At 36.2% G+C, this 14,327-nt stretch overlaps 1 protein-coding gene across 8 annotated transcripts in view; it reads right to left on the bottom strand.

The window, feature by feature from the left end:
* The window catches only part of METTL25 (methyltransferase like 25), a 161,923-nt gene that overhangs the window by 14,173 nt on the left and 133,423 nt on the right, over positions 1-14,327 (bottom strand). For 5 of the 8 annotated variants that reach the window (XR_006204974.1, XR_006204975.1, XR_006204972.1 and 2 more), the window contains one exon: positions 12,901-12,994. The exons of 2 other annotated variants lie outside the window; for them this stretch is intronic. The gene's annotated coding sequence lies outside the window, so the exon portion shown is untranslated. Of the gene's footprint in view, positions 1-12,900; positions 13,044-14,327 lie in introns of those variants that run through there. One more of the 8 variants, XM_042947258.1, reaches the window with a different exon arrangement.

Here is a 14,327-nt window from a genome sequence, read left to right as displayed (position 1 = left end):
AGGAATTGTAGGTTGACTCTGTTTTTAGGAGCTTCTTATAGGATTTAGGCCTGTATTGTATGGTTATAGACAGGATTGAAAACCATGGGGTCCAGTTTTGAATTGGAGGTTGTAAAAAAGCTAGGGAAATTCAATTACTGGTTTTGCTTTTTTTTTTTTTTTTTTTTTTAAATTGGGGGCAGGATCATTAAAGTGGGCTGAGGGTGGTCACTGATGAAGAAGTAGCTGTTAGTTACGTATGAGAAGAGAGGTGTTTGAGAAGGGCCTTGTCTCTTGTTCTAGACATGCCACTGAGTGAATATTGTCCATAATTGTCATTTATTTTATATTTTAGCATCTCCGAGTTTTAGCTAGATAATTTTGGGTAAAGTGAATTGAACTCTCAGCTTTAATTTTCCAGTATAAAACATAAAGGAATTATCTATTATTATTTCAGATAGAAAATTCAAAATTACCTTACATATAATTTTAGTTGCACACCTATTTTCCTTCACTTTAATACTGAACATTTTCTAAGAAAAAACCCCATATATTATGCTAGCCATTTACAAAAAGAGTTCCATCTGATTGGCAGACTATGATACCTACCCACTGAGAGGCAGAGCAACCAAAAGATCATCAATTGCTTGAGGTCTACAGGGTTATGCATCCACCAATATCTTACTCTACTCAAGAGGAAATGAAAAAATGGAAGACCAACACAGAAGACCCTCAAGTGATCAAACGGTAAGACAGTAGCTGCAGTGATTAAGAGGTTAGAGTCACAAGCCAGAATGCCTGGATTTGAATCCTGACTTCACCATACCATGGATTTCTTCCTGCCTTCTCCTACATGGAGCAAGTGGCTTGACCTCTGTTTCTGAATTTCGTCTTTAGTAAAGCAGCAGAAATAATATAGTCCCTTCCTCTTAGGATTATTGTGAGGACTGAATAAGTTAATAAAGTGCTTAGAACAGCACCTAGTGTGACACAGGCACTCAATAAATATTTACTTGGCATTATTATTATAACCCATCATGTCGTTTTGGAGTTTAAAAAACCTTTTAAAAATTGAGTAGTTGCCAAGGACACTCTGTATGAATGGTATGTATGTGTGTAAGAGAAATATAATGTTGGAGTCACCTCCAAAATTTTTTAAACAGATCTGGCCACTCAAGAAGACTCCTTCACAGAGAGCTGCTCAGATGCCAGCACATTTGAGAATAGTGAGTCTGGAATTATGTTAACATATTGGAACCTTCCATGGAGACTGGGATGGTGAAAGAGCAATTTGAATAGTAGACTTTCAAAACTGTCAAAGAAATTGATGACGTATTCCTGCTTGCCAGGAAGGGGCTTATGCAACACCTTTGGACTGAATATGAGGCCAATAAAAATGGAACTTCTGGGGAGATTCAATGAAATCTATAACTGAAGTGGCCCCATTCTTCTCTTCCTGTCAAGCTGGCCATTTTGATGTCTATTAACTAATACATGTAAGTGGGGTAAATATTTTTTTGATTATGACATCTGTTTAAGTTGGCCTTCTGTGTCTAGTCATACTTTCAGTTAAACTATATGCTGTTAGCATTTACTAGATTAGAATTGTTTTTTGGGGGCATAGAAAAAGTTTGCAACAAAGATTAAATTATAGGTTATTTTTTATAATCATATGGAGTATATAAAAAAGTTCTTTGCATTTATTTTTACATTTTGTGACTGGCCATTTGGGCATTTTTGGAGTGTATGTTTGAATTAAGTTTATTGGCACATTTATATAGAAGACTTGTTATCTCAATTGATTTCTGTCAAGTCATTAGTAGATTGCCTACATTTCCTTGTAGTTTATGTAAAAATATATAGGCTGAGACTATTCAAGAAGTTAGAAACAACCTAAAGGTCTAACAATAAAATAATGGGTAAACAGAATATATCTCATTAGGATGGACTTTTCTGAAGTCATTAAAATGCTCATTTGAAGGCAGTGTAGAGTTATGGGAAAATGTTTCCTATATAATATTAAGTAAAAGAGGCAAAATACAGAAGGCTATGTTGACTGTTAAGGCAAATACAAACAATGCATGCATTTGGACCAACCGAAAATAACTACTTGCTAGTGGGAATATAAGTAATTTAAATGTATTTCTTCACTTTTTTTTTTTAACCAAAAAAGAAAATGTAAAGAGCTTTACATGGCATGACCAAATTATTCAAGGGCCAAATTCCTCACTCATTTTTCATGGATTTGTAAAAATGACAGCTTGTATGTTAAGGAGATTTGAACTTCAGCCCAAGAAACTGACTTGTTTGCCTCGATAGATTTACTGTATCTTGACTTTCTTCATAAATTCTGTGCAAATTCCAATGCCAGGTGGTTTGCTATCTTTATTAATATGAAAAGATCTCATGGGTGAAAAGATACCATAATCAGAGATAAACAGGAGAAGCACAGCATATGGTGTAGAAAGTCCACCAAAAGATATGAAGGCCTTTTGAAAAGTTGTTCATAATTGCTATATATATTTTTTAGAAGTTAGAGTTTTCTGGGAGATATCTAGATAATACAGAACATTTTCACATTGTTAAAATTTACTTCCACATTAAATCTTTTACATTATAATTAAAAAATATTGCCATAGTCAATTGTGAGAAATGGTTGGAAAAAAAACCCACCATTCAAACCCAAAATTTATTAACAAGTCCTCTTGGAGTAATGCCTGTTAAATAAAGAATGTCAGCTGAAGGTAGAGGGGGTTTGTGAGATTCTGGTTTCCCTTGCATTTATTCTTTGGCAGTGACTGAACAAGGGGGGATCTAACCTTCTTAGATACAGACTTCTTGAGCATAAGCCAAGATGTTGGTCCATTTAGGGCAAAGCTGTTGCATACCCTTAGGATTTGCATGCTCCCCAACCTGGGAATGGAATGCAGCAGACACTAACAAAGCCTGGCAGGGTCTTCCATATTCTTGGGCATAAAACCATCCCAGAAGAACCATTTTAAGACTGACTTCTCAAACGTGAAACACTTGGGAATCTCCTTAAAATACCCATTCTAATTGAGTAGGTTTGGGATAGGGACTGAGCTCCTGCATTTTAAAAAGCTGCCAGGTGATGTTGATGCTGTTGGTCCATGGATTGTATTTTTGAGTAGTAAGCTCTAAACTCAGTTTACTTGAGAAAAATAAGCGATGCGGGACATTTCCTGCTTAATCTTTGCTTCCCATATATTATCTGTAACTGGAAACTAATCCTTGGACAAGGAAATATGCCATTGGAGTGGACTCCAATTTTTATCACTCCAGTGTCCAGAAACAGAAGTATTGGTAACTAAGAAATACATCATGTACCTCTTATGTTGAAGTCTTATGCATTGTTCTGTGCTCACCAGCTTTTGGAATGTTATGCCTTAACATTATGATGTGTAGACATCTGTATGGTTGACTACTTTTGAAATTTTGCTTTGGAATTTTCAAAGTTGTTTATAAAAGATTTCTTTATAAAACCCCTTCTCTGGGTGACTCAGTCAGTTGAGCGTCCAACTCTTGATTTAGGCTAAGGTCATGATCTCATGGTTTGTAAGTTTGAGCTCTGCATCTGGCTCTGCACTGATAGTGCGGAGCCTGCTTGTGATTCTTTCTCTCGTCTCTGTCTATCCTTCCTCTGTTGCTCTGTCTCCAAAATAAAAAAAAGAAACATTAGACTGAGGAATTAAGATGGCGGAGAAGTACGGGGACTGGGATTTCCCTCGTCCCTCAAACACAGCTGTATTGAGATCAGAATACTGGGTGTTCCAAACCCAGGAAATCCATTTGTGGAGTGACAGAAAAAATCTCCACAGGCAGATGGAGACAGCTTGGTGGGACAGAGGTACATGTATGCAAACTGGGAGAGGTAAAATATTGTGGGCACAGAGGGGAGGGATACCCTTCTGTAGAGAGACAAAAGGGAGAGAAAGAAAAGCTGTAGATTGTGGTATTTTGTTAAGATCAGAGAAAAACCTCTCTGGACCATGGACTGGGGAATGAGAAATATGGAGAGTGCCAGTCTCTACTTTGTAAACAGCCTTAGCAGTGGAAGATCGGAGTCTTGTCTTTTCTTTTTTCTTTTCTCTTCTCTTTTTTTCTTTCCTTTCCTTTCTTTCATTTTTTTAAATGCTTATTTATTTTGGAGAGAGAAAGAGAGAGAGACAGAGAAAGAACTAGTGGGGGAGGAGAAAAGAGAGAAGGGGACAGAGGATCTGAAGCAGGCTCTGCACTGACAGCCCAATGTAGGGTTTGAACTCACAAAATGTGAGATCACGACTTGAGCCGAAGTCAGACACTTAACCAACTGAGCCACCCAGGTGCCCACTAAAGATCAGAGTTTTCAAAAAAGTGTGATTTTCCCCAAACTGGGGGTGGTGGTAGGCACACACCTGGTGGGGAGGGGAGCCAGCCCTGGGGCTCATGGTGATCTCAGGGGCGCACTGGAAGAGAACAGTCCCCTTCCTTGAGTACTGTGGGTAAAGGGTATATTGCTTCCCAAGGATAAAAGACCCTACAGGTGCCAGCCATATCAGCAGGGTAGAGTGGTGCTACCCCAGAACTGGGTCCATGTGGTTCAGGATCCTTTAAGACGTCAGGTTTTGAATTCTAGCTCAGTGCCTAGGAGGCGTGGGAGACTGTGGAGCAAGGCAAGCTGACTGCTTGTGCTACTCTGTAAAGGCTGCCTGAACAGCATAGTCTGAGACACTTGGTCCAGGGAGAAGAGACTGAGATGTCCCCATATATCTCCCCATCACCAACATGGTGGAGAGTCCGCAAACAAGATAGCAGCCCCCAGTGGAGGTGGGACCTACTTACACCAAACCCTGCCCCTCCATGCCTGGCAACTGCTTATCTACTAGAGCAGGACTGACACTATAAGAACCAGAGGGCCTCTCCTCCAGACCAGCACAGCCACGGGTCCCAGACAACAACAGACAACTGTCCTGTGGTTTTGTATATTAGTCTGTTGCTCTTTTTTTTCTTCCTCTCTCTTCTCTTTTCTTTCCTTCTCTTTTCTTTTTCTTTCTACCCTCTTCTTTTTTTTCCTTTGGAAAAAAAGTTTCTGATTTGATTTTTGGTCAATTCTTATTATGTATATATGTATTAATATATACATTTATATATATATTAATTTCCTTTTGTTCTCTGTTTAATCAGGCATTTTTACTCTATTCTTTTTATACCTTTTCTATATTTTCTTCTTTGTTTTCCTTTCTCTCTCTCTGGATTAAGCCTTATAGTTTCTTTGATTCTTTGCTTGGTCTTTTTTTCACCCCTTTCATTTTCCTCTTTCTTTGGGATCAGGTCCCCTGCCCTTTCCTTTCTTCTGGGGTTACTTCAATGAACAAATGAAAGTACACCTGGTGGAATAATTCACCACCACAAGTAAGGAGGAGCTTTGTATAAGACTGACCAGTGGATAGAGCAGCCAAATACGCATGAACAGGGTGCACGCAACACACTCCAAAATCCCTTCCTGAAGTGCCAGGCCCTAGACAGTGTATGACCCCTTTTTAATATAGTAGTTTTTGCAGGTGCAGGACACATAACAAGCTATTAAAACACATCAAAGACAGAAACCTAGCCAAAATGATGAAATAGAAGAATTCTCCTCAAAAGAAATTCCAGGAAGAAATGACAGCCAGAGAATTGCTCAAAACAGATATAAACAATATATCTGAACAAGAATTTAGAATAACAGTCATAAGACTAATAGCTGGGATTGAAAAAAGCATAGAAGATGCAGAGAATATATTGCTGTAGAGATCAAAGACCTAGCAAACAGTCATGATGAATTAGGAAATGCTATAAATGAGATGCAAAATAAACTAGATGCAGTGACAGCGAGGATGAAAGAAGCAGAGGAGAGACTAGGTGAAATACATGATAAAATTATGGAAAATGATGAAGCTGAAACAAAGAGGGCAAGGAAATTACTAGACCACAAGGGTCTAAGTGATTCAATGAAATGAAATAATATTGGTTATCACAGGAGTTCCAGAAAAAAGAAAAAGAGAGAGAAAGCTGCAGAAGGTTTATTTGAACAAATTAGAGCTGAGAACTTCCCTAATCTGGGGAAGGAAACAGGAATCCAAGTCCAAGAGGCACAGAGAACTCCCTTCAAAATCAACACAAACAGGTCAACACCATGATATATCAAAGTGGCAAAATACAAAGATAAAGAGAGAATTCTGAAAGCAGCTAGGGACAAATGGGCCTTAACCTACAAGAGTAGACTCAGAAGGGTGGTGGGAGATCTGTCCACTGAAACTTGGCAGGACAGAAGGGAGAGACAGGAAATATTCAATGTGCTGAATAGGAAAAATATGCAGCCAAGAATCCTTTATCCAGCAAGGCTGCCATTAAGAATAGAAGGAGAGATAAAGGCTTTCCCAAACAAAAACTAAAGGAGTTCATGACCACTAAACCAGCCCTGCAGGAGATTCTAAGGGGGGCTCTGTGAGTAGAGGGCAGCAAAGACTACAAAGGACCAGAGTCACCACCATAGGCACGAAACCTACAGATAACACAATGACACTAAATCCATATCTTTCAATAATCACTCTGAATATAAATGGATTAAATGCCCCAATCAATAGACATAGGGTATCAGAATGGATAAAAAACCCAAGATCCATCTATATGCTATTTACAAGAGATTCATTTTAGACCTGAGAACCCTTTCAGATTGAAAGTGAGGGAATGGAGAACCATCTATCATGCTTCTGGAAACCAAAAGAAAGCTGGAATACCATACTTATATCAGACAAACTAGATTTTAAACTAAAGGTTTTAACAAGAGATGGAGAAGGGCATTATATCATAATTATGGGGTCTATCCATCAAGAAGAGCGAAAAATTATAAATGTTTATGACTCCAACGTGAAACACCCAAATATATAAATCAATTAATCACAAACAAATAAATGTATAGATAATAATACTGTGATTTTAGGGGGCTTTAATACTCCACTTACAACTATGGACAGATCATCTAGGTAGAAAATCAATAAAGAAACGTCTCTGAATGACACATTGGACCAGATGGACTTAACAGATATATTCAGAACTTTTCATCCAAAAGCAGCAGAATACATATTCTTCTTGCATGCACGTGGAACATTCTCCAAAATAGATCACATACTGGGTCACAAAAAAGTCCTCAACAAATGTAAAAGGAATGAGATCATACCATGCATATTTTCAGATCACAACTCTATGAAACTTGAAATCAATCAGAAGAAAAAAACTGGAAAGCCCACAAATGCATGGAGGTTAAAGAACATCCTACTAAAGAATGAATGGGTCAACTAGGAAATATAAGAAGAAATTAAAAAAATTTATGGAAGCAAATGAAAATTAAAACATGACAGTCCAAACCCTATGGGATGCAGCAGGGGTAGTCCTAAGAGGAAAATACATTGTAATTCAGGCCTATCTCAAGAAGCAAGAAAGGTCCCAGAACATAACCTCATATCTAAAGGAAGAAGAAAGGCAGCAGCAAAGAAAGCCCAAAGTCAGCAGAAGAGAAAAAAATAAAGATTAGAGCAGAAATAAACAATATAGAATCCAAACAAACAAACAAAACAAACAGCATAACAGATCAATGAATCTAAGAGCTGTTTTTTTGAAAGAATAAACAAAATTAACAACCCCCTACCCAGACTTCTCAAAATAGAAACAGAAGGAAAGCTTACAGACTCATTCTATGAAGCCAGCATTACCTTGATTCCCAAACCAGACAAAGACCCCACTAAAATGGAGAATTACAGGCCAATATCCCTGATGAACACAGATGCAAAAATTCTCAACAAGATACTAGCAAATCGAATTTAACAGTATGTTAAAAGAATTATTCACCATGTCAAGTGGGATTCATTCCTGGGCTGTAGGGCTGGTTCAATGTTTGCAAATCAATCAACATGATACATCACATTAAGGGAAGAAAGGATTAGAAGCATATGATCCTGTCAATAGATGCATAAAAAGCACTTGACAAAATACAGCACCCTTTCTTAATAAAAACTCTCAAGAAAGTTGGGATAGAAGGAACATACCTTAACATCATAAAAGCCATACATGAAAGGCCCACAGCTAATATCATACTCAATGGGGAAAAACTGAGAGCTTTCCCTCTGAGATCGGGAACATGACAGGAATGTTCACTCTCACCACTGTTGTTTAACATAGTATTGGAAGTCCTAGCCTCAGCAATCAGACAACAAAACAAAATGAAAGACATCCAAATTGGCAAAGAGGTCAAACTTTCACTCTTTGCAGATGACATGATATTCTACATGGAAAAACCCAAAAGATTCCACCAAAAAACTGCTAGAACTGATCCATGAATTCAGCAAAGTTGCAAGATACAAAATCAATGTACAGAAATTGGTTGCATTTCTATACACCACTAATGAAGCAACAGAAAGACATATCAAGGAATCTATCCCATTAACAATTGCACCAAGAACCATAAAATACCTAGGAATAAACCCAACCAAAGAGGTAAGAGATCTGTATGTTGAAAACTAGAGAATCTTATGAAAGAAATTGAAGACACAAAAAAATGGAAAAACACTCCATGCTCTTAGGTTGGAAAAACAAATACTATTAAAATGTTGATAGCATTTTACAAGCATTCTACACATTTAATGCAATCCCAATCAAAATAGCACCAGCACTCTTCACAGAGCTAGAACAAACAATCCTAAAAATTTGTATGGAACCAGAAAAGACCCCGAATAGCCAAAGTAATGTTGAAAAAGAAAACCAAAGCTGGAGGCATCACAATCCTGGACTGTAGCCTGTATCACAAAGCTGTGATCATCAAGACAGTATTGTATTGGCACAAAAACAGACACAAAGACCAATGGAATAGAATAGAGAAGCCATAAATGGACCCACAAATGTATGGCCAATTAATCTTCAACAAAGCAGGAAAGAGTATCCAATGGAAAAAAGACAGTCTGTAGCAAATGGTGCTGAGAGAACTGGACAGCAACATGCAGAAGAATGAAAAGAGACAACTTTCTTACACTATACACAAAAATAAATTCAAAATGAATGAAAGACTGAAATGTGAGACAGGAAATGATCAAAATCCCACAGGAGAAAACAGGCAGCAACCTCTCTGACCTTGGCCTCAGAAACTTCTTACTTGACATGTCTCCAAAGGCAAGGGAAACAAAAGCAAAAATGAACTATTGGGACCTCATCAAGATAAAAAGCTTCTGCACAGCAAAGGAAACAATCAACAAAACTAAAAGATGGAATGGGAGAAGATATTGGCAAATGACATATTGGATAAAGGGTTCGTATCAAAAACCTATAGAGAAGTTACCAAACTCAACACCCCAAAAACAAATGATACAGTGAAGAAATGGACAGAAGACATGAATAGATACTTTTCCAAAGAAGACATCCAGATAGCCAACAGAAACATGAAAAGATGCTCAACATCACTCATCATCAGGGAAATACATATCAAAACTACATTGAGATACCCCCTCATATCAGTCAGAGTGGCAAAAATGAACAACTCAGGCAACAACAGATGTTGGTGAGGATTTGGAGAAAGGGAATCCCTGTTGCAATGCAAACTGGTGCAGCCACTCTGGAAAACAGTGTAGAGGTTCCTCAGAAAATTAAAAATAGAATTACCCTACAACCCAGCAATAGCACTGCTAGGAATTTACCCAAGGATACAGCAGTGCTAATTCGAAGGGGCACAGGCACCCCAATATTAATGGCAGCACTATCAATTATAGCCAAATTATGGAAAGAGCCCAAATGTCCATTGACTGATGAACAGATAAAGAAGATATCGTATATATACACAATGGAATACTACTCAGTGATGAAAATGAATGAAATCTTGCCATTTGCAAAAATGTGGATGGACTGGAGGGTATTATACTAAGTGAAATAAGTCAGTCAGATAAAGACATATATCACATATATATATATGATCATATATCATATGATTCACTCATATGTGGAATTTGAGAAACTTAACAGAAGATCATAGGGGAAGGGAAGGAAAAATAACATACAAACAGGGAGGCAAACTGTAAGAGACTCTTAAATACAGAGAACAAACTGAGGGTTGATGGGGGTGGGAAAATGGGTGATGGGCATTGAGGAGGGCACTTGTTGGGAGGAGCACTGGGTGTTGTATGTAGTGATGAATCATAGAAATCTACTCCTGAAGGCAAGACTACACTGTATGTTAACTAACTTGACAAAAAAAAAAAAAAAAAAGACATTAAAACAAACAAAAAACAACCAAACAAAAACCCCTTCTCTGATTCTCTTTGTGACCCTTTTATATATGATATGTAAAATGCCAAACTATTTGGTATTTAGTAATCAGCAACTGTCTTTAGGTTTTAGTAATTAAGATTTATTTTAAAATTAAACTTAAAGTTAATGTCTTGGTCAAGAAGCTTCTTGGTTTTCATTGATCTTCCTAATTTATAGTCAACCACTATTATTAGTGTTCAATTCTTTCAAAAGTGTCCTCAGGACACAACTTCTAACACAAAGTTCTGATTATACTTATGAGACAGTAAAAACTAAGTAGGACATACAGTACCCAAAGTAGTAAAAATGAATACATTATTTAGAATGTCAATGGGATTCTTATTATTGAATTTTTTTTTAAACCTGTGAACAGTGAGCTGAAAGATCTCTTTAATGTGTTTCCTATGAGAACACATTTCTATGGAAAACAAACCAACATGTTTTTTTTTTCTTTCTTTTTTCTTTTTCTTTTTTGCTTTATTTGTGTAGTTTTGAATATAGTACTATACCTTAATTACTTGGCCCACTAAAATTTGGAGACCACAGAGGTAGATGAAAGAAAAGAACAAAAGGGTAGTCTTTAAGCAGATATTGAGCATTCAAACCATTATGCTTTTAGGATAATATTAAATTCCTACAGTGAATGAGGAATGGGTGAATTATTAAGGATTACTGCTTGCTCCTTGGGTATATACTACTGTCACTATTACTAAGGATCTATATCCCTAATGCATGCTATTTTTTTTGTTGTTTGTTGTTTTGAAGATTGAAGTAAGTGTGAAAGCACCCAGCAGTTAGTTCACAGATGTTCAATAAAGTTCAGTTGGATTTTCTAAGTCTTACTTGATGAGAAACACATATCCTCTGCTCTTTGAAAAGTTACAGATATTTGTTTGGTCTTCTATTTCCTGTCTTTCAAAGATGGCGCTTCTGATTTGGCCAACAAAGAGATATACTATCCTTCTTATGCATTTGCATCTTGGGGAGAGGTTAGAATCTAAAAATCAGTACATAAATGTGTATATGATGTAACTCCACTGGGCTACTATGACCTATGACCCTCAGAGGCTCTGTAACATTTTTATTTACCTAACTAAACACAACTCTGAGACTTAGTTTTACTTTTCATAATAAAAGAATGGTAAGAAGATCTAGGTTGAATTTACTATGGTTTCATTAATCTTAAAGGTAGGAACTATGCTATTTATGGCAGCAATTTTAATGAAATCCTTTCTTCTCTAAACATCTGCAACCAATTTATTAGAATGAAAACACATTACCAATAATCTCATTAACAAACATTGATACTACAACTGTACTAAAGATCTAAAATGTGAAGCATATTTCAAAAGAATTTCAAATCTATTTATTTTAAAGATAAACAACAGTATTTTCTATTAATGAGAGAAAAGTTAACCAAAAATAATTTACCTTTCAATAGCTTTCAGTTTTATCCTCTAGATGTTGACCCTCAAAACTTTTAAATATTATTCTTCAGTACAGTACAACCTGTGCTTTAGGGATGGTTTCTGGAACCTAGCATAAGCAGGTAATGTGAATGCAATTTTGGACCCTTTAAAGGTACTGTTTGTACATACATAGAAAGATATTCATTATTCTATACATTAAAAGTAAACACTTCTTTGCCTTCATTTTTATTCTTAGTTCTGTCCTTTTGAGTTAGCTTAAGTAGAAATAGAGTATTTAATTTTTTCTTTGTGATTTGAAGTCTGTTCCTCCTGTCTTAATTCGCAGAGGTTTACCTGCAGCTATACTGTCTACTAAGATCAGAAATATTCTGGGGGCACCTGGGTGGCTCAGTTGGTTAAGCGGCCGACTTCGGCTCAGGTCATGATCTCACGGTCCGTGGGTTCGAGCCCCGCGTCGGGCTCTGTGCTGACAGCTCAGAGCCTGGAGCCTGTTTCAGATTCTGTGTCTCCCTCTCTCTGACCCTCCCCCATTCATGCTCTGTCTCTCTCTGTCTCAAAAATAAATAAATGTTAAAAAAAAAAAAATTAAAAAAAAAGAAATATTCTGAAGTCACCAGAACACCAGAGATGTCTGTTGTTATAATCAAATGGTATCTGGAATTGTTTTATCTTTCCCTTGAAACACATTATTTGAGTATGCTTTGCTTGTTGGAAAACCATCCTTGAGACTTTTTCTTAAAGGAGTTGTAGCAGTTATTAGAAGACTGGATTCTTTCCTGAGAGTTGAGCTAAGTGGAGCATTAGTTCAACATGATTAGCTGATGCACACCAAATCCCATGCTGACCAAATGGTGAATTTGGTGCATACTTTCTCCATTTTTCTCAAATTCAACGTGTTCAATCATAACTGTCTGAGAACAAGTTAAAGGCTTTTCCTCCCCTGAGATTTAATACATGCTACTTTGTTCTGTGCTGAAATGTGTTAACTCTCTTATTCTGGATTGTGCATTGGAAAACTCTAATAAAAACAGTATAATTTTTTTTTAAAGGACTTCCATTGACAGAACATCTGCAAACTTAATGAGGTGATCCATTGAGATAAATACATCAACTAATAAATCCCCATACATGCAGCCAGTAGCATCACTGGCCAAGTACAAACCTGGGGAGGTTTGGAGACTTCCAGTTCCTTCTGGTCACAGGTTACCAGAGCACATCTTTCACATGGCAGATTATTTCTTAAACAGTTCTCTTTCCTGAAAATAAGCCATTCTACTGACCATACTTAAAACAAACTAAAGGAACCTATAATTAAAGAGAGTGGAACAGAAGTAAACAGACTAAGACAAAGTTAGTTCATAGTAAAGGATTGTGTGCTTCTGTAGATACTTTCTTTTCTTTCTTCCCCAAAGTCATTATCTAAATCTTAACTCTTCCATATGCCTCTCATATGTGTTTCAATGCATAGATTATAAACTCCTAAAAATTAGGAACTGCCATAGTCTAGTTCTACAAATCTTCTTGCCCAACGTATAGTGTCTATGATAGTCTTAGTCACACTGTTGCAAACTAACAGTGGTTGACTAAATTCTATGCCACATCCAAAAAATACTTTTATCGATATGTAGGAAATTAATAAAAGATTAATTGCAGATTCAATTTAATAGTTGTATGATTATTAATATTTTATTTTCCTTCTTGAGGCTGTTTTGGCATATTGTGTTTCTTTGAGAAATTTTTCCATTTTATACAAATGTTCAATTTTGTTGTCAGAAATTTATTGGCAAATTTACAGGCATGTTCCCTTTTATATACCTGATATTGATTATTTGAACGTTTTATTTTTTAAATGATTAGACTTACCAGAGATGTGTAAATTTTATTAATTATTGAAGAACCAACTTTTGGAGGTGTTAATCATCTCTCCGTGTTTTTCTTCCAGAAACTACTAATCTTTTGATTTTTAGTCTCTTCCTTTTCTAATATGTGTTGAAAGCTAATGTTTTCTTATATCATGGTTTAGCTCATCCCGTAAGTTTTGATGGGCAGTGTTATCATTATAGTTCAATTATTTTCATTATTACTCAAATACTCTCTAATTTCCATTGTGAGTTCTTCTTTGACTCAGAAGTTATTTAGAGGTATAATTCTTAGTTTAAAGAATATGGGGATTTTCTACTTATATTTAAAACAATTTTTAAATTTTTACTTACATATATATATTTAAGTATACAATAAATTTTATAAGTATATAATAAAATTATATACTACATATATAATACATAATGAATATATATTGCGCATATATATATATATATATATATATATATATATACCCCATGCCCAGCGTGGAGCCCAACATGGGGCTTAAACTCACAACCCTGAGATCAAGACCTAAGCTGCGATCAAGAGTCAGATGCTGAACTGAGCCACCCAGGCTCCCCTAAAACAATTTTTTTAAGCTTAAATGCATTGTGGTCAGAAACTACATATGATATAGTTTCAATTTTTTTGAAATTTATTAAAATTTACTTCAAAGCCCAGCATATGGTCAGCTTTTGTAAAATTTTCATATGTACTTGAAAAAAT

Source organism: Panthera leo, chromosome B4 (assembly GCF_018350215.1).
Source record: "Panthera leo isolate Ple1 chromosome B4, P.leo_Ple1_pat1.1, whole genome shotgun sequence".
NCBI classification, from domain to species: domain Eukaryota; kingdom Metazoa; phylum Chordata; class Mammalia; order Carnivora; family Felidae; genus Panthera; species Panthera leo.
The sequence above is the reverse complement of the archived record's forward strand: the minus strand, read 5'-3'. Positions and strand labels throughout refer to the sequence as shown.